The 26,253-nt window shown below is 52.8% G+C and overlaps 1 protein-coding gene across 3 annotated transcripts in view; it reads right to left on the bottom strand.

Annotated features, from left to right (window-relative positions):
• Nucleotides 1–26,253, bottom strand: part of Casz1 (castor zinc finger 1) — a 151,370-nt gene that overhangs the window by 60,383 nt on the left and 64,734 nt on the right. For all 3 annotated transcript variants that reach the window (XM_031379474.1, XM_031379477.1, XM_031379475.1), the window contains exon 3: nt 4,124–4,178. The gene's annotated coding sequence lies outside the window, so the exon portion shown is untranslated. The remainder of the gene's footprint in view (nt 1–4,123; nt 4,179–26,253) is intronic.

The raw sequence follows: 26,253 nt of genomic DNA, 5'->3' as shown, positions 1-26,253 counted from the left end.
AGACCGTGAATTCACCTTCATACTAGTTACAGGGTTATTTAGCTTCTCTTGACACTGACAATCACAAACTTTAATTCGCTGCTTGGTTTCTCCCTGCTGTGCCCTCTGCCCACCCCCAAAATCCTTGGGAGAGGATGGGAAGGACTGAGGTCCAGCCTTCTCTTGCCAAAGCTTGCCCTTTGGAGTGATAGATGGCAGGAGGTGGAGATGGTCAGTAGGAGATGCTGGGCAGAGGGCTGGAGAGACAGGGTCTGGAAGAGAAGGAAGTACCATGGGGCTAATGGGAGCCTCCGTCCTGCTCCTCCAGCTGACACTAATGTATTCAACCTGACATTCATCCTGTCCTGAGTGAGTGAGTGAGTGAGTGAGGATTCTCCCATCAGGCTGCTGAGCCCAGGGCCTCGCTGGAACCCACAAGGAATGGGGACTCAGTCTGGGACTGGGCTCCTAAGATCAGGCAGCTGGCACAGGGCTGGCCCCTCTACCTGCTGCTAGATTAGCAGGCACCCCTCAAGAGACCGATTTGATGGAGTCCATTCTACAAAGTTATTCTCTTCCTCCGCACCTCCTTCCCCTCTCCTGTCAGTCCCACCAGTCCATCCTGGGGGCTTTTGCCACTTACTGCCATGGTACCTGGGTCAGTCACTTCTCTTCCCTTAACAAAGACAGATGGGAAATCGAGACCTTGAGACATCTCCTGCCACCTACACAAGTCTGAGACCAATGTGGGAGATTAAGCCAGAACTGGGTGTCTGGGTACAATAGGGGACTCTCTCATTGACAAACTCCAACATACAGCCACTTATCAGGCAGTGTCTCAGAAGCAGAAAGCCAAGCCAAGAGGACCCAACAAAGGCTAGAAGCTGGAGGTTGGAAAAAGAAAGGAAGTTCAGCCAGGGAGACAGGAGAGGCAGGGAAACGCACAGGCAGAGCTGATCCTGCGTCCACTTCCTCCTAGGTCCATTCTATAGCTACACCCCTGCCAGCCAGAGACGCGGCCACCGTGGCCTGGGCAAGAAAGAGAGATGTCAACGGGGCCGATGGGAGAAGGGGCTTGTTGACTGCAAACTGTCCATTATGGCTCAGATTATAAGCATATTGCACAGGGCTCTCTGCACGATGCCGGGGAAATCCAATACGCTGAAAGGTTAATGCAATCAATTAGGGTGACAAGGAAGTAAAGTAAAGCCTTCCGAGTAGATGAAAAGGAGAGAGGGAGAGGGAGCCATGCGTGGGGGGGGACTTGGGGGGGGGAAGAAGAGTGAGAAACTTATGGGGCACGGAGAAGGCCTGGAGGGGAGGAGAGATGGAGAGACCAGGGAGGGACTTCAGCAGAGCCAACCAAACAGGCAGCCAGAGACCTGGCTTGCACAGCTCCCATCCCAGACCTCCAAGTATCCCTCTCTCATGTGAAGCCTGGCGCCCCGGGTTTATTCCATAGCTATGGTGACACACCAGGCCAGCTTGGATCCCTGACCCTGGACAGGGAAAGCACTCACTTAAGCGACCCACCCCAGGGCCTTTGACAGCCTAGCTTGCACCTTAACCCCCCCCCCCCAAAGGCTGAAACACAGACCCAGACTCTCCCCCTGGTCTGCTTCCTCCCAGAAGCTCCAGCCAGCTCAGGCCTGTGGAGCAGACCTGGTGAGCAGGATCCCTATTTTATAGAAGCTGATGGCCTGAGAGGATGATGGGCTACACCCCAGGGCCCAGCAATAAGCGAGGGGCCCAGGACTGCCTAGTGCACCCGCCTCTGCCCCCCAGTGCCCTTCCTTTCCCAAAGGTCCACTGGACTCAGAGGCGTTGCTGGTTCCAAGGGCTCAGGATCAGAGCTTTTCCAGACAGGGTCAGGGAACGCTCCACGGTCCTAGTGATGGGTGGCTGCTGGGGAAACTGGCTGGGCGGAAGGAACCCCTTTGCCCTTCCTGTTGGATTCTGGGCATGGCATTCCCATACCCAACCACTCTACAGGACATCCTTCTCAGCTTACAAAGTGGGCCAGGGTGGGAGGTGTGTGTGTGTGTGTGTGTGTGTGTGTGTGTGTGCGCGCGCGTGCACGCGCGATGACTCCGACTACGGATCTGAGGTTAAAACACTTGGTAATGGCTACAGAAGGGCCACTGAATGCATGAGCTCTGAGGGAGTTGGGGTGGGTGAGGAGAGAGGAGCTGGGGCTCAGGGTAAGAAGGACCCAACAAAGCAGGAGGCAGAGGAGAGGCAGAGGAGGGGCAGAGACTCCCCAGCAGAGCAGGACTTTGCGCGGCCTGAAACCAACCCCCAGCTTAGAGTTGCTATGCAATCCCAGCCTCACTATGGTGACCACACAACACTGAGAATTCACTTAACCCCAAGGACTTACACACGTCGGCAGGTTACAACGGCAAATCTCACGTATATTTTTATCAGAGAGGGAACAAAAATCAAGAACCAGAATCTGGGCCAGCAAGCCCTTCTCTGTAGAAGGGCCAAATAGTAAATATCTTATGCTTCATAGGCCAAGCCGTTTCCACTGTAGTCACTCGGCTCTGTTACTGTAGAGCAGAAACAGCCATAGACAATATGAAAACGAATGGCCATCCCTTTCCAATAAAACTTTATTTACAAAACACAGGCCGTGGGCCAAATGTGACCGAGGAACTGTAGTTTGCCTGAGACTTGTCCAGAAAATGGAAGCGTCCCGTCTTTCAGGATGCTGAGGTGTTTCCTGGGGACCTTGTACCTAATCTGACAGAGGTCCCCAGGGGAAGCAAGACTTGCTCTCCTGTGTCCGGTGCCACGCTGAGTGGGGGGTGGGGTGCACAGAGAATCTAGCATGGGAAGCCTATTTATGCCTCACAGCATCCCGGGAAACCCTTTGACGGGCTTGAGATTCTTAAGGAGGCAAGGAGAGAGTGGAAGGCTGCATGCAGCTCTGGTCATTTCTAGAGTCTCAATGCGCCCAGACAGAAGTGAGGCCGAGGCTAGAGAGCAGGAAGGAGAGACCAGAGGGAGCCAGAAGGGGCGCCGGGAGAGAAAGGCCAGTGAGCGCCCCGGAGCTGCGCTGTAACCAGGGTGGTGCTGGCGGCAAAGGGAGGAATCCACGGGCCCCAGCGAGAGCGCAGGGCGCGGGCCGGGCCTGCCCTACACCGGGCCGCCTCTGATCACGTTTTCAGGGCCACTGCCCGCAGGCGCAGACAATGCTGGGGGAGCCTTTGAAGTCCGAAAGGGATGCCGCGGTGGGAGCCAAGGGACTCTCCTCCCTTCCCCCGTGCTCCCTATGGGGAGGAGGCCAGCGGGACAAAACTGGAGCGGGTCGCAGCCTGGCCCCCGAAATGCGCGAGACAAAGGGAAAACAAACAGGTTTGGAGCCAAGCGCACGGTGCTGTGTCTGTCCCCCGCCCCGCCGAGCCCGGATGATGGATGGCTGCAGCCAGCCTGCTCGCCCGCCGGGCAGGCCCCGCTATTTACATAACACTGGCGTTCCACCGGTCACCTCTGACACTGCACTGCCCGGGGCCAAGGCCCGGTGGCCCCCGCAGTTCTCGAGCCACCAGGGGACTGTGACAGCCTGTGAAGAACACTGCTGTCCTGAGTGCCTGGCTTCCAGGGAGTCCTGGGCTTAGGGTATGGCAGCCTGCACTCCATTGCCTGAAGCCTCCTCCCAGCCAGTTCTTACCCGGCATGGAGGTAACTCAACGTCAGAGGAGGAGGCAGAGCTTGGGGTCTAGGACGTTAAAGTCTTTTGGATCTCCAAGCATGGTTAGAAGCAGAACTTCCCTGGGAAGCCTGAGGCAGCTACTACAATGGACATACAGGGCGGCTGGAGTGAGAGCGTCTTAGGAGAAGCCCAGGCAAGGCATGGGTGCCATACTACTCCTGCTGCCTGGAGCTCATTCCTTGCTCCAAATCCCCAATCCATCCATCATAAAATCCATGCCCGTTTCCAGCATAAAAGCCAAACAGCTCTTGCTGGGACCCCATTGTTCCTGACAGGTTCCAGTAGCCATGAGGCTCCCATTCCCTGTCTCCAATGCCCCAGCCCATCCGTCTTGGATGCTTGGTAGAACTGAACTCGGGCCAGGGTGATGTATCTCACACCAACTGTCACACGACACACAGAACAGAGGAAGAACTCGGGCCTTACCTCACAGGGTCCTAGAGATTCCTCAAACACGGTTGGGGGTGGGGGTCACTTCATCCTGGGGAGAAAGAAGAGCCTGTCAGTCTTTTCCTAGACTCTTCCCCACTCGAGCACGCTTCACGACCCCTAGGTGCCACCTACGGGCTGAAGGGCTGATGCTTCAGGGCTAGCCTGGGGGGTCAGTGACTCAGACTTGCTCAAAGGCCTCTGCTTTGGGCCCACTTTAAGTAGATGGCAACCAAGGATAGAGAATTCAAGAAGCAAAAGGCACCGTTACATGGAAACATGGCTCTAGGGATACTGAAACCCAGGGAAAGGCAGAGTGCTTTTCATACTGCCCAGTGGAGGCGGAGGTGTGTGTGTGTGTGTGTGTGTGTGTGTGTGTGTGTGTGTGTGTGTATACACACGCACGCATGCACGCACGCGCGCGCGCACGCACACACACACACACACACACACACACACACAAGTGTATGCACATGTACACGCTGGTTATAGGCCTTTAGGCACCCATGAACCGGCAGTGGCTAAGCAGGTACTCCTGGAGACAATAAACATAACACCAACCACTCCTTGACTCTTTTCTCCTGGGCCCTGGAAACAAAAATGGCAAGTGCCAAACCGTTCCCAGTGCCAGTGTGAGTGCCCCGGGGTAGGTGGACAAGGCCAGGCATCAGGAACCTTCGATTCCTTAGGCACAGACTGTAGACGGTACCTTCCTCCTAGATGAATCAAGACAACCCCCACAGAAGGTTCAGACAGGGCAAGGCACACCCCTGGAGAGGGTATTTAACCAATAGAGAATGTGGCTCGTCATGGCGGGCTCAGGGTCCTCTGCAGCCTAGAGCAGGAGTTTGGAGACCCAGGGGACAGCATCCACTTGTGGAGGGAAGTCCCAAGAGACCTTGCACCTACCCACCTGGCCCCACCTGCCCTTGCCTGGGCCAGGCCCGAGGCCCCAGCCATGGCACCTGCCCTGCTGGACAAAGAGTTTGCTGTTTGTTCCCTGTTTTTTCCTCTCTCCCTCATTCGTGGCTTATCAATGATGCAAGAGGAGTAACACCAATTTCCTTAGGCTATGTAATCCCCAAATCAGATTGGGGGATTGCAGGAGATGAGGTGACCTTGTCCAGGGCTCCCAGAATGCCACCCAGTCCCACCTCCCACTCTCTCATTCCCAGGACATCTTTAGACAGATAAAGCTAATTGTACTTGACATGTCCTCTTAAGGAGGTTTCTACTCTCTGCTAGGCCCGTGTTACAACCTATGGCAGGCTGCTGGGTCGGAGGGTGCTCAGTAGGGCAGAGCCTGCTCGGCTGCGTAAAGAGGTTGAGAACTGGCCGATCATCAAGTGGTTTGGGAGGGCTTCCCTGTGCGCTGAGGGCCGAGGACACTCATCTGGGAGGTGGGAGCTGAGGGGTCTGCAGGGAAGTGAACAGATATCTGAGGTAGGGGGCAACAGAGAGCAAATGGCTGCCAGGCAGAGGTGGGAGAGGCAGATGAGAGCCTCAAGAAAAAGTGACAGAGTTGGAGAGGAGAGGGGAGCTGAGTGGACAGGCTACAGGCTAGACCAGGGGAACAGGTATGGAGACCCCAAAGCCAAAGCTGCTGGGAGCAAGGTGGGCTCAGCTGGCAGAGGGAATGGCCAATGAGCTTCAAGTCCGGGCCTCACCATATCCTGACCATCCCAAGCTCTTTTTGAGATCTGTCAAGACGCCCCAGCCAGCCTCCCTTGAACCCCCAAAGCCCCCCAACTCTACAACTCCAGTATCTCCCTTCCACCACCTTTCCTCCCCTTCCCTCCTCCCCGGCAACTGTGCATTTATTAATTCATGAGGCACTAATTAGTTCTTTGTTTAATTTTGTGTTAAACAGACTGACCGGAATGATAACGACTTACAGCACAGTGTTGCTGTCCCCAACCACCCCTGTTTTCTGACAACAAGGGAGCGCGGGAGACCGGAGCGCTGAACCCAAATCCCTCAGCAGTTGCACTTCATTAAGTCAAAATGTGACAAGAAGCTTAGAGAGCAACTTGCAGATCTGATCACACAGAACAATCGGGGAGGAAACTTTCCGGGAGTTGGTTGGGGCTGGGGGGAGGGGGAGGGGCAGAGATGCATATTACACGGGCGGGCGCCAAAATGCGTCCTACAGTCCCATCCTTGCCCATCCAGGGCAGGGAGCCTGGCGCACAGCAGCAGGGACATTCACTATCTCTCAGTTGGATCTGGGACACTAGAAGGACCGGAGCAGTAAATTCCCAGTAGGCCAGTTTCGTTCATTTATTCTAGTGGTGTAAATCCCTTTCCCTGGCCAGGTCTGAAGCAATGCCCCTCCTAGTGCTGATGCCTTCTTATTCTGACCTGTAGGAACGAGTGGTTGGCACAACCAGAAAATGGCAGTGAATGAGAAAGCTGGCATAGTCGAGGTAGGGCTCAGTAGCTGGGCGTGGTGGCACACACCTTTAATCTCGGCACTAGGGAGGCAGAGGCAGGAGGGTGTCTCTGAGTTTGAAAGGCAAGCCTGATCTACAAAGCAAGCCTTGGACAATCAGGGCTCAGAGAAACCCTGTCTGGGGGTCGGGGGAGGGAGAGAGAACAAACAAAGGGTAGGGTTCTGTAAGAGTTGGGGGGAAGGAAGCGTCAGAGAGAACGCAAAGAGGACCCCTACCTTCAGGAAGGGTCCCTAATGTTAGCGGAACTACCTCAAGGCAGAATGAGAAAAGGAATATATATGTTTAGGAGTCCTAAGCAGAAGTGCCCAGCCCCCTCTTTGCCCCCTCACTCTTTCTGTGTCTCCCTGTGTCTCTCTGTCTCTGTCTCTCTTTGTCTCTGTCTCTGTCTCCGTCTCTCTGTGTCTCTATGTCTTGCTGTCTCTCTTTGTCTCTATCTCTGTCTCTGTCTCTCTTCCCCTCCCCTCGTTTGTTTTTCCAGACAGGGTTTCTCTGTGTAGCTCTGGCTGTCTTGGAACTTACTCTGTTGACCAGGCAGGCTAGTCTTGAAATCACAGAGATCTGCCTATCTCTGCCTCCTGAGTGCTGGGATTAAGAGCGTGCACCACCATCACCCAACCTCTGCCAGTTCCCTATCCATCCATCCACCCTCCAAGCATCATCTCCATCTTTCATTCACCAAACCATCCATCCTTCCCTCTTCTATCTCTCTGTCCAGGGTTAACCCCAAGCATGGAAAGGCTGAGGACTCTGTGCAGAGGCGAAGGACAATTAAAAGAAAGCAGAGCTTGGCTCTGGAGCTCGTAGGCCATGGTGGCTGCCTCTCTTAGGGACCTGATCCCATAGTGGCAGCGGCCTTTTCCGTTCGGGTCCCAGAGGTGTCAAACGGCCAACCCCATCAGCTACAAGACAGGCAAGGACAATGGCACCCAAGGCAAACCCTATCCAGTCTAAAGGCATCAGCCATGCCCATCTTTGATCTGACCCTCATCTCTGCTAAGAGCACAGAGGAGATCTAAGGAGAACGAAAGCCAAACCACACAAGGGCTGACCCTGTGAGCCTCCATCTTGCAGAGCACCTGCCTGTTGCCTTCCTCCTGCTGGCTGCTGCACCTGTCCGCAGGAGGTCTGAGTACACACAGCCAGGAAATGCTCATGTATGGCAGCCACCACCTCCCTTTCCCTGGCCAGGTCTGAAGTACAGTGGTCTCTACCCGCGCCTTGCAGCCCTTGGCTGGCTTCTGTTAATTTGCTGTCAGGCTGCCTAAGCAAACCAATTAAAACTAATCATTAATTATAAAAGAGAATGAGAAGAGGAGAGGGTGAAAGACGGGGACAGGAAGAAGGAAGAAAGAATTGGGCTAAAAAGGAAAGACCCAGAAGGCTTTCACGGAGCTCTGATCTGGAGACGAGCGACCTTGGAGGTTGGCAGGAACCGAAGATGCTAGAATGGAGGGAGACCAGGAAGAACCAAGGATGATGGAAGAATCCTTGATGGACAAGAGGGTAGAAAGAAAGGGGATAGGGAAGATGTGCTAGAAGCGGGATACCAAGGCCTGAAGGAGGTCGACACTTGTGACACTTGTCTCCTCTGTCGAGAGCTGAAACTGCTCTAGGACCTGGTCCCACAGTGTCTGCCACAGGCTGCCTGGCTCCATATGCATGAAGCCTCAGGCCAGGCTCCTGTCTGAGGTTCCAACCTGCTCCCCAGCCTTCTCAGGCCATGGAGATTCAGGACAGCTGTCAGGCTGCCTGGCTGCCCACCCCCTGCTATCCTAGCCCACCTTCCCACCCTCATAGACCCTCCCCCGGCTGGGCCTTTCACAAGGGCTGGGGCCATGTCAGCCGGGCAGCTTGAGGAGGGGGCAGCACAGACAACAAGGGGCAGTGTCATGGAAACGGGCACTTTCCCGGAGAAATATTCTGTTTGGCCTCCTTCCTGCATTGAGGAGCTGTCAGGAGCCCGAGTGAGAGTCACACTATCCCGGGACCAGGCGTGACAAAACCTATTTTCTGCCTCAAATTTGATTGATTAAAAAACTTTTTAGGAAAACCATGTTGAAAGAATAGGAAAAAAAAAAAGATAGAGCAGGAGGGAGAAACAGAAGGGGGAAAGAAAGAATAAACGTGGTACAGAGAAGGAGGGCTGGGAGAGAAAGGCTCTGTCCTGGGGCCAGCAGTTCCCCGCACCCTGCGAGGCTGCTAGGGTATGTGTGTGTCAGAGGCACAGCCGCAGCATAACCAGGCAAAACAGAAAGCCCAAATAAAGCCTGGAACTTCTACACAGTGTTTAGCGGAACAATGAGGGGGCTGCCGGCTCCAGCCAGGGCAGCAGGCAGAGCAGGCAGCCAGTCCCTGCACAGGATGAGGGGACTAAGGCCTCCAGCCAGGAGGGGCAGGTGGCTCTGCTGTCCAGCATTAAGTCTGAGTGGGCTCTAGATCAGCTCTGCAGTTTTTCCCAAAATAGTTGTGATTGGGATTTGGCCAGAATCCTGAAATATCTATACAGGGCCAAGAGGAGGGCCTCGTCATTTAGGGGCAGGGAAGGGATCTCCCAGCTTTCTTTTTCAGATGCATGTGGAGGCCAGAGCGGGTTGGCATCGGTTGGGTACTCTGCCCTATTGCGTTTCACCTTATTATTATTATATTTTCAGATTTATTACTATATTGTGTCTGGCCTGCATACATGTCTGTGTACCACAGGTTCGCCTGGTGCCCAAGGAGGTGACAAACCTGCATGTGGGCACTGGGAATCGAACCTGAGTCCTTTGAAAGAACAAGTACTCTTAAGCACTGAGCCAATTCTCTAGCCTCTCATCTTATTTATTTATTTATCCATTCATTTAAGATAGAGGTTCTCACTGAGCCCAGAGCTCACTGAATTCTCTGGCTAGATCCTCTTATCCCCCTCCCAGTGCTACAGTTATGGGCATGGGCCACCACATCCAACTTTTTTTTACTTGCGTGCTTAAGATCTGAACTCAGGTCCTCATGCTTGTACCACAGAGCTGTGCCCCACCAAACCCCTGCCTCCTCAAGGACTGTTCTTTTTTATTATTATTATTATTATTATTATTATTATTATTATTATTATTATTATTGTTATTATTTTGGTTTTTCAAAACAGGGTTTTTCTGTGTAGCCCTGGCTGTCCTGGAACTCACTCTGTAGACCCAGGCTGGCCTCGAACTCAGAAATCCGCCTGTCTCTGCCTCCCAAGTGCTGGGATTAAAGGTATATGTCACTACCGCCTGGCTTCAAGAACTGTTCTTAATAACGGCAATGTAACAGACGAGCAGGAAGCACTTAAACTCAGCCCTTGCTGTCCTACAGTTGGTAAAGCCCGTGCTGGTCAGGGCTGGCGTTGGGTCCCCTTACGTCTCTATCTTGAGCCTTCCCTATTTGGCCCAGGGGTCCTGGGGTGGAGGCTTCCTCAAGCAGTTCTGCCTAGCCAGGGAGTTGAGGATGATGGGGGTCCTGCCTCAAGGAGAAAAGGCATCTCCTCCTGCTCCTGGGACCCCTCTAGAGAAAGAAACACAACCACTTCCCAGTGTCCCTGCATGGCCACTGCAAAGGCCTCAGCTATCTTTGGATAAGACTTAAGCGCTCCCTGGGAAGAAGGGTCTGAGCTGGTGGCCTGGCATGTTCCCCTTTTTTTGAAGGGCCTCAGAGATCAAGATGATGGGTGGAGCTGGCGGAGGAGTTAACAAGAAGTTTGTTCCATGTGCTAAGTAAGGTACAGCGCAGAGGAATCAACTCAGTCTCCATTCAGGACCCTGGGTGTGTGGGACATACTGTGTGACACAGAGACATTGTGGGGCCAAGACCCTCAGCAGCCAGATGCTCAGAGAGGCGACACCCCACCCCCATCTGGCCGAGTCATAAGGCAATCCAGTCTCTGTGGCCCTATTTCTTAGAGATTAGAGACGCCAGGCATGAGGGAGATAGAAAAGGAAGACAGAAAAATCCTGAGAGCAAGTTGGATTTGAACCCAGCCTCTCCTGGTTCTTACCAGCAGCTGTGGACCCTTATAATACTGATCAGCACATGAAGAAACTATCCCTTGGCATTAGCTTCTGAGGGCCTCTGGGAAAGACTCCACAGTTTCTTTCTTTCCTTCCTCCCTTCTTTCTTTCTTTTTCTTTTTCCTTTCTTTCTTTCTTTCTTTTTTTTTTTTTTTTTTTTTTTTTTTTTTTTTTTGGTTTTTCTAGACAGGGTTTCTCTGTGTAGCCCTGGCTGTCCTGGAACTCACTGTGTAGACCAGGCTGGCCTCGAACTCAGAAATCTGCTTGCCTCTGCCTCCCAAGTGCTGGGATTAAAGGCGTGCGCCACCACTGCCCGGAGATTCCACAGTTTCACTTCAAGATATAAACCTCAAAGGTGGGCCACAGGGACTTAAGCCCTGGAACAGAAATGTTAATAGTAGTGCCATTCAGGACAGCAGAAGGTAGCCATAGTCTGGGCACCCATCAGCTGAGGAATGAGCAACACATGACCTATATGGACTACGGAGTATTAGACAGCTATAAAAAGTAATGAAGACTTGACACATGCCACAACATGAACACACCTGAATGAAAGGAACGAGACAGGGGAGGTTATAAATTATATGATTCCAGTTACATGGAAAAAAAAAAAGCTCTAGACTATAGTGAATAGACCGTAGAGAACAGATTCGTGGGCATCTGGGTCTGGGGAGGGAGGAGCTGGTGGATGACTGATTGTCCATTTCTGGATGGGGTGATCAAAAGATTCTGGAATTTACCAGGTGGTGGTGCACACCTTTAATCCCAGCACTGGGGTGGCAGAGGCAGGTGGATCTCTATGAGTTCGAGGCCAGCCTGGTCTAGAGAGTGAGTTCCAGGACAGCCTGGACTACACACAGAGAAACCCTGACTTGAAAAAGCAAAATGCAAACATACATACAGCTATACATACATGCAGCTATACACATATGCATACATACATGCAGCTATACACATACACATACATACATGCAGCTATACATACATGCAGCTATACATACATGCCCCTATACATACATGCACACATACATGCAAGCACATATACATACGTTCACATATACATATGTGCATACATACATTCTGGAACTAGATATTGATGGTAGATGTATAACTTGTGAGTGTACCTAATGCCACTGAATGTGCACTTAAAATGGTCACATTGGTCAACTTTATGGCATGTGTAGTTACCATAATAAAATTCACGATACAACAGGAGAAAAGGTGAGAAGCCCAGAGGAGCAGGTATCAGACTTGGGAACTCAGCAGAGGCATGCATCGGATGAGCCAAGCTGGGGTAGGAGGGTGATGTGGTAACTTCAAATGAGTCCTCCTTCCTGTCTGCCCTGTGCCACCCTCCAATGTACCCTTGTCCCAGCTAAACGGATAAGCCTAGCGTCCTTGTGGCAGGTTAGATCTCTAGTACCCCAGAAACTGGGTGTGGTGGTGCACACTTGTGAGATGGACTCAGGATGACCAGAGAGTAGTCCCAGGTTGTCACTGGATACATGGACTCCTGGGCTACACTCAGTGAGAAAGGAGAGGAAAGGGAGGCACTTTACAGTGGACCTCTCCTTAGGATATTATGCCTCAAGTGACTGTGACTCCATCTCCCACACAACACCACACCCCTGCATGCACAGGCAGCAAACTGTGCCTCTACAAATCCCAATGCCCCCAGCCCCGCCTCTGCATATCCCACTTCCACTCCCACCCTGGATCCCTGAGCAACAAGCTCCCTCCACAGGGCTCCAAGTTGATGACTCCCCCCCCCAGGGTTCTAGAACTTCCCAAGGTCAGGCAGACCTACCCGAGTAAAGGGAAAACTAAGGATGCTGGGGTGTAGGGAAAGCCAAGCTCTCTGGGGGGTCCCCTGAGCTCTCGTCCCCCATCCCTCCTGCCTGTTCCGGAATGCATGTGCACACAGAAACCCCTGCCTTGGCCCGGGAACTGTCAGGAGATCAACAAACAAAAGCTGCTTCTTGACAGGGAGTCATTTATATTTTAGCTTCGTTCCATTATCCTAACGAATCCTTCATCAGCAGATGCAATATTAACAGCAGAAAAATCAGCTCATTACATCCGGGGGGATTTCATCAAGTCGGCAATCATGTGTGCCGCTCCCCAAGCCTTCCAGAGGCCAGTGGGGCTGTTATTTATTTATTTTGTTACTTATTTATTTAATTTTTGGGGGGTTCTTTCCACATAATTGCACCGCATCTCAGATCTTTAATAAATAATTTGTAGGTCCTGAACTGCACACAGCTTTGCTCTCTGCCACAAGAGAGAGCCTGCTTTAGCCAAAATATTTACCAATATTTAAAAGTCATTAGAGTCAGGAAGGAAGTGGGGAGAGGTACTGAGAGCAGCCTGACTTGGGGCTTTGGTGTGTGTATGCTACCAGCCCTGTCCTCCAGACCCATCTCTTGGTGGGAAGGCGGTCATTCTGCCTGGTGACTCCTGGTAGAGGTCCTTGCCTGTCACTCTCTGCTTGATTAGACCCGAGGAGGTTTCCTGGGAGCTCGGAGAAAGGGTTAGATGTATCTTGAAAGACATGTCCTGATTTCTTGAGGCTAACGGGGCTGGTGGTGGAAGAGGCCTAGTTGGTACAGTGGCGGAAGCCTTTCGAATTCTCGGCTTCGGCTTCTGCTGGTGTGCACTGCCGGCAACCCACCCTCTCCAGGGGGACTCAGCCAGATGACCTGTGCTGTCATCCTCCCCGCCATGCTATTACACCGCGGCAGGAAGCATCCTTCTTGCCTTCCCTGGGTAACTTTGAAGGAAAGCAAAGCTCTGGGAGTCTAGAAGGAAGGGCTTGGCCCACTTTATAGACTTAAACTTCAGAGCTCTGCTCCAGACAGTGCCACCAGGGGAAGGGATCCGTGTCGTGTCAGGAGTGGCTTGGCTAAGAGTCCTTTCTTTCCACGCATCCTGTCTAAACAGACCAGCCTTCCAGAGACTCCTGGCTCCAATCCCCAAAGCTGAGTGGCCACCGGTGCTGACAGCACCCCTGCCGCCACCATAGGCTGGCCATGCTTTCACAGGTTCTTCCCAGCGGGGGCTGGATTTCTGCCCAGCCAGGAATGTGCTCCCAGGATGTCAATTCTAATCTCCCTAGCGCTCTGACAGAATTAAGCTCCAGTTTGTCCGACAACATCCCAAAGTTTCAGAAATCCAGGGCAGGCTTTCTAATCAGACTGCAGGACAAAGGTCTGGCCTGACCCTGTCACTTCCATTTATGCCTCCTGTCTGTCTGAGCCTCGGCCTTTGGGCAGCTTCCTCCAGTCTCTGCCCTGGCCAGCTTCCCCCCTACCCCCACCCCAGGCCCCCTGTTTCTCCGCCCAGAACTTCTCCTAGCCAAGCTGTCCAGCTAATCCCATTGCTCCACCATAGAAAGCCTAGGGATCCCTGTAAGGCGACCTGCCTGGCCCTCGGCCTTCTGGCCCAGCCTTGCTAAGGCTCCCAGTGCTCAGCTTACTAGAAGGGATCTCAGGCCTCACTAGGCTCCCATGGCTCTGGGGAGAGGGGCTAAAGTCAGTCCACCGCTGTCTTCAGCCAACCCCAGCCACGGGTTCGTGTAATTGCCCTTAAGGCAGCCTTTGACCGTCCTGTTGGAAAGGTCTAGAAAGCCTGGGTCATCTGTCACATTTGGGAGGCCCTATGAGGCAGACTTCTCTCCCTCAATCAACTCTGGTGGTCAGTGAGAGGTGACCAACTGCCCATGATAAGCAGAAGCAGCTTTGAACCTGGAGTAGGCAGGGCCTATGACCCGGACTCAAGCTTTTTGTTCTCTTAGATCAAGGGCATCATGAAAGAATGTAGACACGACTTCCTCCTCTCTCCACACTCCCCGTTTCCTAGCCATGTGGCTCATGGCTGGGGTTGGAGTGCTTAAACCTGTCTCTGAACAGGCAATTACACAAACAGTTGGTTAGGAGAGGCAAAACTTTTGGGGGACAGATAGAGCAATGTGGGTGCTTCGTGTTCATGAAAACCTTCATGGTGGCAGAGGGAGGAGTGTGGAGACAGCCAAGTGGACATCCAGGAGCACACTATCTGTGAGCCTCATGCTGGCCATAAAGCTGACCAGTGGCAAGGGGTTCCCAGGCAGGTGGGAAAACAATTGCCTTTATGCTTGGGAAGAGAGAGGTTGAGAAAGAAGAAATAGAGATAGCACGGAAGACAGGAAGAATCTAGCATGGCCAGCATAGGATGCCTAAGAACTGCCTACCTGGCATGGATCGCAGAAAGGTTCTGAGGCCAGGAGGGGCGCACACCTTTAATTCCATCCAGGAGGCAGAGGCAGGCAGATCTCTATGAGTTCGAGGCCAGCGAGGTCTACAGAGTGAGTTCTAGGACAGCCAGGGCTACATAGGGTGACCCTGTCTCAGAAGAAGGAGGAGAAGGAGAAGAATGTTCTAGAATGCCACAAGTAGGCAGGGCCGTGCCATAGCCTTTCTGCTTCTCCTGAGACTGGTCCTGAGCCTTCACCAGTCCGGCCAGCAGATCCTGAGGGCAGATCAGCCTGGCATGGATGACAGACAGGCTGGGCTGGTACAGAGTGGGCGGGCCTACCAGGACGACGCTGGAGGAGGCTATGCACCTTTAATAAAGCCTTTTGGTTTTCTTTCTGGAATCACAGTAATTTTGTCTAGTAACAGAAAAGTCCATGAGGGTCTCTCTTGGAGAACAGATGAAGGGCTGCCTGTCAGCACTTCACAGAACCCCACTGTTCCCCTCCCTTCTCTGCTCTCCTCCCCTGCCTGGTGGGTTCCTGATTCCCCCAAACTTCCAACTTTGCCTCTGGGCCTTTCTCTCTGCCTCATCTTCCCTCAGTGGCTAAGCTGGAGTGTTGGAGAGTCATTGTCCACGCCCCCTCCTCTTTTTTTTTTTTTCTTTTGCTATTTATCAGCAGATTGTGCGGAGCTGAGTGGTGTGAGCCTCGCCCTGCTAAATAAAGCTTTGGTATTTCTGATAAAGCCATCAAATTTCTTATCACACTGACACAAAGTGCATTTAAAGAGACAGACACCCTGTCCCTCCCCGTCCCCACCCGCTCCACTCGGTTCAGATTTCCAGCTGCCCTGACACCAAATAGGGCTCCTGAGGATGGAAGTGGGGGTGGGGAGTGGGGGGGCAGCAGCAAACCCTTTCTAGATCCTGCTTTTCCCAGGTAGAGCTGCTGGCACCTCGAACCCAGGGCTGGCCCCAGGGTGTGGCACACTGCTTCCTGGCCCCATACTGACACCAGTGGAACACTGTCATTGGAAAACGCCCTGAACTAGGGGATGTCCTCATAAACACAACAATCCCGTGTTAGGAAAACAGCCGAGGAGGGAGGAAGAGTCCCTGGAAGCTGTGTGCCTGTTTAGCAGCCCAAGCTCTGTGACTGGGATTTTGTGCCTGTAGCCAAAACTGATACAAAGAGGGGACAAGAGAGAATACCGAAGCCCCTTTAGTGCAGGGAAGATGAGGGCTATGTCCCTGTGGGACCTGACTGCTCACCATATGCTCGCTTGCTAGGCAAAGCCCTGACTCCTGACACAGCCCCACAGGGCCGATAGGGCTATCACGCCATTTGACAGATGAGGAAACCAAGGTTGGCCCAATTCCATACAGCCAGGGGCAAAGCCAGCAGGGGCTCTGGCCTGTCTGGCTGATTGTCTTAATCAGTTCTAAGAGCTGACCCCTAGGTCAGGCTCTGCCGACCTCCTCGGTTATGACTCTGATTCCTGTGCCCCAGGGTCCTCTCCCACCTCCCCAGTCCTAGCTCCAGAGCCCAGGTCTTGCGCCCACACACAGCTTGCTGGGTGAAGAATCAAATTTATTATTTTTAATTATTTTGATTTATCAAACTAGCAGCTACAACCATATTAAACCAACATGGCTTCTTGGCATTTAACAGCAACAGCTGCTCCAGGACTCCCTCAGACTCCAGAAAGTGCCCCGCCTGCCCTTGTGCTCCTCTAGAGAGCACCTCAGGCCCCTAATCCAAAATCCCCAAATATGAGGGACACACGGCCCCTGCTTTTGTACCTCCCCTACCCAAAGAAGGTACAACCGGAAGTCACGGAGGGCCAGAGGACAGCCAAGGAACAGGATGGGGCACAGCTGTCAGGAGTTTTGCGGTACAATTGCCCTCATCCCCTGGCTCAGAAGGCCTTCTGGAGCCCTGACCCTAGGGGAGTAGTGTCTAGCTCGAGTACAATCCCCCGCAGCTGGCATTGGTGGGCGGGGAGGAGGCTATTTTAGAGTCTGGGTATGGGTACTAGAGAGGCGATACCAAACCACGGGTTGCTGTGGGACATCCAGGTCTCCATGTCCCTAGGGCATGAGGAGAGCCTGGTCCATGGCATGTGCGTGTGTGTGTGCGCGCGTGTGCGTGCGTGCATGTTCTGATTGAGGCATGTGAAAATGGCCATGATGCACACTTCAAAATTCTAAGCAAAACTGTCTGGAAATTGTATGAGTGGAAGACACTATCTCTGGCCTTAAAAAGGGGGCTGTATGAGGGGCTGGCGAGATGGCTCAGCGGGAAGGAGCACTGACCGCTCTTCCAAAGGTCCTGAGTTCGGATCCCAGCACCCACATGGTGGCTCACAACCACCCATAATAAGATCTGATGCCCTGACGCCCTGTTCTGGTGCATCTGAAGACAGCTACAGTGAATAATGCCAGAGTGAGCGGGGCCGGAGGGAGGGGGCAGGAGCCGTACACATAAGATAAATAAATCTTAAAAAAAAAAAAAAGAAGAAGAAGAAGAAGAAGATACCCACAGCCATTTCTAATCTCCAGGGGATGGCACCTCTTCTCGTCTCCTCAATGGGGTGAAGAGACCACCCATGCAGAAAGTCATTGTAACCCGCCATACTACATCACAGAGTAGCTTCAAGCCCAACTAACATGCTAGGGTCAGACCAGGAGCTACGCTGCCACAGGTCCCACTATATCACAACCTGGCCAAAGAGAAGCCCAACTCTGGCGGCAAGTTCTGAGCTCTGATGAGCACCTGAAGGTGTGTTATCTGAACTCTCTGAGGTCGAGTTTCCTTATCTGTAAAGTGTACACGATGAGAGAGGGGGCCTGTCTCAGAGGGCTGTGGCGAAGGGAGACAGCGAGTGCAGAGCCCTAAGCAAAGTTTCTGCACATGTTTAGCGTGCAGAAAGTGACAGCAGACATCACTGTCGCTGGCACCTCAACCCCTTCCTGACTAGTATCTGAGGGAGTGCACCTGGAGCTGGTGGACTGGAGAGCTCACCTGGGAGAGCTCAGAGCTGTCTCAGGGAGGCCCTCCCTGCTGCCCACCTGAACAAATGGCTCCCGCAGGCAGAAAGGGGACACTCAGGCAGTCAGAGTCGCCTATCAAAAACTGTCCATTCCCTCTGCTTTCCCGGGGACTCATGCCCTAATATGGGCTCTGTAGCTTTCTGGGTTATTTCGAGTACAGTGATAATGACTCTAAGTTTTGCTTCTGCTGCTCCCAGAAACCTTTCCATCTGGGTAGAGGAGCTAGTTGGCAAAGAATGGGAAGGACACAGGAAGTAGAAGGTCACAGCATGTGCAGAGAGGGGCACGGATGGGCGAGCTATGGGGGAAAGCAGGCTTGACCAGGCTTGACCAGTGACCCAAGGAGAGGAGGGACTCGGCTAGTCAGGCTCCAAGGTGGACTCCTGGTCATGCCCTCCTGTCCACGGTCTCAGGAAATAGCCTGCACAGGCCAGCTACTCACTCCCAAGGGAGGAGTTTAAGAGCCAGACTAAGCTCCAAGCTCTTCACTCTCTCCACTCAGAACTCTAGTGAGGGGACCTTCTGCCTAATAGCCAAGCTGGGCCCAGGGGCCCCTCGGAGCCTTGATTTATTTACGGACTAATTATCTTTCTGCTCAACCTTGGCCCATCGAGTCCAGACTGCAGAGGGTTAACTAGACAGAGGGGCTGGCTGGCTCTGCTTTTGCTCTACCTCCATGCTAGAACTCCTATCACCTACCTCCCCCACCCCCTGATCTTAGGAAAAAAACCCATCAAAATAACTATTTTATGTCTCCAAATATGCAGATCATTTTCTTTAATGAAAGATGCTTGACGTCTCCGATCCAATTAATATGCAAATGCAGGAGAGGATTTATTTGTGACATTCTGTCTGGGTGAGAGAAAACAAAAAAGGCCTGTTAACCAAAACACTAATTGCTGTGACTGATTGTCACATATCATCATTTTCATAGGATCCCCTCCATTCCCGGCTCTCGGGGAGCTTGAAACCAGGACGCACGCCACGCAGGCATCAAGGAGAAACAGGGCAACTGGCTACCTGCCAGCTCGTCCCCTCATCACGAGACCCCGTGCTGGGCTGGATGAGGTGCAGGGTCCGCGTGGCTCCAGTCCTCCTTTGTCTGTCCCTGACCTTCTGCTGCTCTGCTTCACCTCCCTCGCTGGGCTGTACCTTAGGTGCTCACTGGCAAAAGTGGGAAGTGTGGACTCCGGCGTCTAGACATCTTCGAGTGGACTCACCGCATGGCCTCAGCCCAGCCAACCTTGAGACTCGGTGAAAGGAACAGAAGCGGGCCTCTTCAGAGGTAGAGGTGTCCCTGGATGCCTCTCTGGGTCCTCTCGGTCACTAAGCTCTGCTCCTCTTGTCATTCATGTGGCTATTTATTTGTTTTTAACCTCAAGGCCATCGTGGAACCTACTGAGTTACACCACCCAGGGAAACTGAGGCACGGCATCCTCTTCTTCACAAGACATACAGAGACTCTGTGGAATCTCCTCAAGACTTGTAAAATACCGCCGAAGCTGGCCAGATGCCTGTGCCCCGGCCCTGGCCCCATGTGGTCAACACAGTGGGAGGGTCAGCGGTCCTGACCACCATCTTCCCTGAGTAGTTTCCATGACACCCAGCTTCCCTGATTAGTTTCCATGACACCGTTTTCCAAGGGACCCAGGGTTTCCGGCTCCTCCTGTGCTCCAGGGACATGGGGTGGGGGGTTGGGGGGAGGAAGGAGGGCATGGGGACTCCTGTTCCCAGAGGTCAAGGGGAAGTCAGAAGCGAAAGGCACACCTTGTTCAAGTGACCTAGGAAAGCCAACGGGCACTGCCGTGAAGTTCCAAACACAAGGCTAAGAGCAGCCTCTAGAGTAGCCTCCCCACACTGGGGTCAGGACTGAGAGAGACAAGAGGATACCAAACTTGGGGCCTAGTACCTTGGGGGACTGGTCTCAGTGGAGTGTGGACATCTTGGGAATAAAAGCTTCTACTGGGCATAGTGGCCCATGCCTATGCTCAAGCACATGGGCTATAACAAGACAATCACTGGCTCAAGGCCAGCCTGAGCTACAAAGCAAGTTTGAGGTTAGTCTGGACTACCTATAAAGCCATACCCTATCTCAGAAAGCCAAAGGGAAGGCCTCTTCTGCTCTGTCCCCGTCCATAGAATGCTTCCAACTTTCCAAATATGTTGAAAACTTGAGGTTGGACAATCAGAGTCAGAGCACAAGGCTGAGCTGTCATGGAGGTCCTTGGGATTTGCCCTGAGTGTTGGGCTCTATGTCTTGCTGGAAGTTACAAAAAAACAAAAAACAAAAAAACCCAACACGTTGAGGTGAGCACCACCATAGGTTGGCCAAGGCTGTGCGTCTGCTACTACGAAATAACAAGGACTGGAGGAAGATGGTGCCTTCTCTCTTGATTCCCATCCCAGAAGTACCTCATCCCCTGTTCCAGCCCAGCTGCTTCCCTCAGGCGACTCCACCAGGGCCTTGAGGAAGAGCTGGCGCCAGGGCAGCATGGGGCAGACACTCTCCCCCCCCAAAAAGACCTGCCCCCGCACCCTGAGAACAGGCTCAGCAGGATGCCGAGCGGGGGTGCTTGGAAGCCTTCCGGGAAGAGCGCTGCCCTGGCACCATTCCCGCCGGGAAGGAGGTGAGTTGGGTCGGCTACAATGTCTGTTGCTCACCTGACTCGCGCCCACGGCAGCTAAGCACCAATAGGGTGTGCGTGGGTGCAGACGGGTGGCGCGCATCATGGCGCCAGGAGCCCAGGGAGGAAGGGCAGGCGGCTGGGAGTGGCAGTAGGCTAGCTGGTCAGCTGAACGGCACCCTAGCTATGAGTTGGAGTGGGAAGGCCCCACCCTTCCTTGTAGATGGTAGCTTGGAAGCAGAATGAGAAAAAGGATGCCCCGTACAACATCGGGCCCATCTTACCGGGCACAGATCACCCAGTTTCCTCTGGCCTGTCTACCACATTAGTCAAAAGAGAGGAATAAGACCCGGTCTTATTCCTACTTTGATTGTGCCCACCTCTTGGAGGCTCACCACACAGCCAATGGGGCCCAATACTTTGCCCTCACCGTGCCATGATTTAGAGCCCCTTTAAAACAAGCCCATCTGTACATTAAAACCACTCATAAAGCAAATGAGTGAGCGGGCTGTGGCTCTGAGGATCTATTAAAGCCAGACACCCATGCCCACCCCACTGCCTCACCCACTCCTTCCCTAGTACCCAGCCTCGGGCAGCAGGGCCTCACTGGACACAGCAAAGCTGAGCCTGGATAGACCAGCTTCCGGGCAATGGGCAAGGAGGCTTTGCAGGTGTTCCTGCCCAGGCCTAGAGGGAAGGCCTAGACCCTGGGCCATCCAGTCAGCAGCTCTGGCTAGAGGCTTGTTCCTACCCACTGCTGGTCTTCCTTCTCCGTCTTCTACTTCTCCTCCCCCTTGGTAAGGACAGATCCTCTGAAACTAGATGCTAGAGAATTCATCTATCTGTTGAGCTTCTCTTGAATACTCCCGGCTGGGGTCACAGCTGTTTTCTGAGGGTCATCTCTGTTGGTCACTCTAATTTGATATCTCCCGGGGTTCACATGCCCCCAAACCCAGAGGCCTCTCTCCCTTGGTCCTTAGGGTTTTTCCCAGAGAAGATCAACAGGAGGATCCTTCCAGACGACTACAGGGAGATCCACACCATGTGCACAGCCAAACTCTGACATCAGTTATGTCTCTGAGATCCCTTAAGGTTGTGGGCTAAGTCTACTTCCCCAAACTGCAGGCCCCAGAGCTCTTTTGCCATGGAGCAATTCTAGAGAAAGCAGAAGAGTTTTCCGTACCCTTGCTGAAAGGTGTAAGGCAAGTGCCCCCTCGAGCTTTAAAAATACCCCGGCATGTGGTTCATGGGACTGAGCTAAGGCCACGTGGTCAGAGTCGAGTATAAATAACTGGCAGATCGTTTCCCAGAGCTTCGGACCTTCCCCACCACCAAGAACCTTTCCGAGGGAATCAAAGTGAGCACAAGTGTTACCAAGTCACTACTAAAATATTTACCAGCCTGGCGAGATGCCGAAGGTGCTTGGCACCGAGTGTCTGCTTATTTACAAGGCTGTTTTAAAGGGTAGAGAGACAGAACACAGTAACCTGAGCTATCCAACGGAGGGGCCAGGTGGTGCCCACCAGCTGCCAGCTGTCCCAGGCACTGCGGGAGTCAGGACAGTATGATGGAGATTACCCCCCAAAACGGGTCAGGAAAAGTGAACAGATCGGCTTCGGAAGCCTATCTTGGAGGACCTATGAGTAGCAGCAAGGGCTCCTGGGAGGCGAGCGGGCAGTGCTGGACCCTACAGACCAGCTACCCACCTCTGCCAAACCAGCTGCACTCCTCCCACCCCACCATGAGTTCCAGGGCTGCCCTGGGACTTCTGCACATTCACCTGAAGGGCCACCTGGACACGGCTTACCACAGGCTGTGGGGAAGGGCCCTGGAGCAAGAGACAGGCCAGGAAAGAGGAGGCCTAGAGGAAGGGAGGGAGGCAAGGGTAAGGGCTGGCTAGGATCCTGGGAGAGGGGATGGAGAAGGGGACATACGGGGACCTGAGGAGAGAAGGCACTGAAATTTTCTCTTCCTCCTCTTCTTTGAAGTTTCCTTGTGGTTTGAATTTAATTTTGATTTTCTCAACTTTAGCAGATTGGAGTTGAAATAACCTACAAATTACTTAATGTGTTGTAAATCTGGGGGAATTCAGGAGTAATGGGGACCACATGTTGGCCTGGAGGGAGCCCATGGAGAACTGAGGGGAGGCAGCCCTCAGAGACATGCAGGTGGCTGTCCAGGGCTCAGCAGCTGGATGCCCAGGCTCTCCCCCAAGGGATAGGGTTCAGACCCCTTTAGGGGTGGGGGTAGGGTCCTCAGATGGCCAGAAGGCCCTTGATGGACTTAGAGAGAAAGTGTTGAGATCACTGACTTGACTGAGTCGCAGCCCAGGACTGCCTGATGTCTGTGGACACTGGGCAGCCAAGTAGGCTGTGTGCCAGGCGTCCGCCAGGCCCCTCTCCTGCGCCAATGCCAAGGCCACAGCCAGCCTGCTGTGTGCGTGTGGCTGTCAGCTGAGCTCTTGCCCACCTCTCCCTCCCCCTCCCTTTTCCGCAGACTTCTCTCAAGTACTCAGCCATATGGTTCCAGTTAAGCTCCATATTTTTCCTTGTCGATTGAAGAGACACACTTTCCTCTTTGCCAGACAGTTTGCAGATTGCTCTGTTGGCTCAATCTCTTATTGGATTTCTCAAAAAACCTGACATTTTAAATTAATTTACAGCCACAACAAAAAGAGTTCAGAATTTTAATGGTGTTGTAAGTAATTTTTAGGTAATCCACTCCAGATTTTGATATTAACCTTTGAAACTGAAGTTCATTCAGCTACTATGTTACAATACACAGTTAGACTCCAGGCCTGGGGGAGGCCTGGGGGGGGGGCAGTCTGGGCCGTCCTTTTTGTGAGGAAACCCAGGAGAGGATGGTGCCCGGGGAATCTTGGACAGGTAAGTGATGGCCAGAAACTATGAAGGGGGGGAGGGGTGTGCTTAAGATAGCAGGGTAGGTGTTGAAGCATAATTGCATGGACCAGGGGCACTGCTGAATGTTCTAGAAGGACAGGTGAGTGAGCTCTGGAGGGAGCTGTATTCTCTAAGTCACTTAGAAGCAAGGCTTGAGTGAAACCTCACGGCAGAGTCCTGGGAATACCGACAGAAACAGTAACGGAACTGGAGCTAGTTGGCTGTAGTCAAACTCAGTGCTAAAGGCTTTCCAAAAGTTAACTCAGGTACACCTCAAACCACCCTTAGAATGGGCACATTCTTGCTCTCAGGACCACCTTCATCGCTCATATTAAGCCTAGCATACAATTTATATTCCAGGCTACACGAGAAGCTGAGGCAGTAGGATTACAAGGCTAAAAAAGGTGAGTTTAAAGTCAGCCTGGACTACTTGAATTGGACCATGTTTCAAAATAAAAAGTATTAATTAATTAATTAATTAATAATGAAAATTGGAAGTCAGGGTCTGGGGAGACAGCTTACTGGGTCAAGCGCCCGCTCTATAAACATGGGGACCTGAGTTCGAATCCCAGGTTCCCATATGCAAGCCTGCTGTGGTGGCGCACACCCACACTCTGGATGGTAAGGCAGAAACAGGCAGATTCCTGGGCTCGCTGACCAAGCCAGTCCAGCCAAAATGACAAGCTCCAAGTCCCAGGTTTGATTACTAGCATCCACATGATGACCTACCACAGTCTGGGACTCAGGTTCCAGGGGTCTCATGGCCTCTTCTGGCCTCCACATGCACTAGGCATGCATGTGGTGCACAGAGATCCATGCCGGCAAGGTACCCATATACATTAAAGGCGCCCATATATTATATACATTACCCATTTATAAAGTAGAGAGCTTAGAGAGTGCTAGAGGCAGATACCCGAGGTCTACCTCTAGTCTCCACACAAACAAGCAAGCATATCTGCGCACACGTGGATACATCTCTCTCTCTCTCTCACACACACACACACACACACACACACACACACACACATCCGAAAACACAAAACAAACTCAGGAATCTAGTTCCGTGGTAGAGCGCATGCAGAAGCCATGGGTTTAATATTACTGAAAGAAAAAAAAAAGTTCATGCCCAGCAAGCTGACATGTCCAGGGCTGCATGAAGCCTTTTAAGAACTTGAGTCATGAAATGGCAGAGGGGACAGGTCACACCCCAGTCTATAGGAGAGGACATGAGCCCAGGAGAGGTGAAGCCTGGTCCCCACAAATTGGCAGTGAAAGTCCCGGACATTGTTCTTCCCACCCACTCTGTTTCTCCTTCCACAAACTGTTGCTGAATCCTAACTGCCATCTTGTTCCCCCTCTCGTGAGCCAGAGGAAGAGACACAGCCCACTGTCCTGAGGAGGAGGCCACCTTGTCCTTGTTCTGCCCTGGGCAGAGCTGAAGGCTGCATGCCAAGCCGGCCGGAGGAAACTCCAGGCATGGGGAAGGCAGGTCTCGCCAATGTCTTTACTAGGCTCTGGCACAGCACAGCTCTGCCTGGGTGCCGTGCCAGCTCACTACACCACCAGATTGCTAGCATTCCTTCCTCAAGGAGCTTCCCAGGGCACCCAGGAAAGGAGAGAAACATGCCCCCGCCCCCACCAAGGCCACTGTAGTCCCTGGATGGTGCTCCCAAAACAGGCACATGGGACTCCCATGAAGGGAGAGAGGGAGACAAGACCGAGGTACCAAGGAGCCCAGGGATCTTTCTTGGTGTGTGTGTGTTGTCTTAGAGAAGTGGGCTCAGGTATGAGTAAACTGCTGCAAACCCACTGAGATGCCATAAAGTGGCACTGTGTCAAGTCCCCGGCCAGCTTCCCTGCTATGGACGCTGGGACAGAGGGGAGGAATATGAGAAGAGTCAACCAGAGAGGTCTTTGCTTCATCTTCTTTGGAAGTGGGCAGAGTGCCAGAGCGAGAAGGATTCTGACTGAGTAAAGACAGACAGGGGAGCCGTGGGGGCCTGGGTCCAGGCTTGGAATGAGGACGGACAGACAGGCAGAAGGAAACGAGTGGGTGTGTTGGGCAGAGGCAGGAAGTGGTCTACATCAGGGCAGGAACAGTTCAGTAACCAAGGTAGGGTGTCCAACAGGGGTGGTAGAGCCACGAGGCTGTCACCGGTCACAGGAGCCTCGATCGTAGCCCTTATGTACAGCAAATAACCCTGAAACTCAGTATTCTGGTTCAAGATCTATCAACTCACTCATAAGCGTCTTTGCTATTTTGCCACTAGATTTGTAGTCTGAGAAAGAAGTCCAGCCCAACACCTAGATTTAAACATCTTCTCCTTGGGGTTCTGGGAATCCAGCACTGTCCAACAGTGCTCTGAGCCAATACCCCTTTGCCTCTCCACTTCTGGGAGTTTTGTGGGTTCCAAGATCACCTTCTTTGCTCCACTCAAGCCTCTCAACTCCAAGAATGAGAAAAAAAAGAAAAAAACCAACCCTTCTGCAAGGTGCCAGCAGCCAGGATAGGAATTTCTGCTCTCTCACCACTTCCAAGCGGACAAAGTATCTACACGCTAGATTTCTGGATCCTGAGCAATGAGGGCTGGCCCGAGGAGGCAGCCTTTGCCTTCTTCCCAATCACAGGCAGTAGAAGGGCCAAGCAGCAGCTGCCAAGGCTGCCCACAGCCCGTGCCCAGACTGCTCAGACCTGGGAACCTGTGGAGTCCCTGGCTAGCAGCCAGACAGCGTGTATGAGTGTCAGGGGGCAAGGTGGGGGTGGGGGGAGGACTCAGGCTTTCCATGCCCCGGCATCATGCCAACGTGCGGAAGGTTGAACTCACCCTGGGCATGATGCCACGT

The sequence above is a fragment of the Mastomys coucha genome, unplaced genomic scaffold (assembly GCF_008632895.1).
Source record: "Mastomys coucha isolate ucsf_1 unplaced genomic scaffold, UCSF_Mcou_1 pScaffold18, whole genome shotgun sequence".
NCBI lineage: Eukaryota > Metazoa > Chordata > Mammalia > Rodentia > Muridae > Mastomys > Mastomys coucha.
The sequence above is the reverse complement of the archived record's forward strand: the minus strand, read 5'-3'. Positions and strand labels throughout refer to the sequence as shown.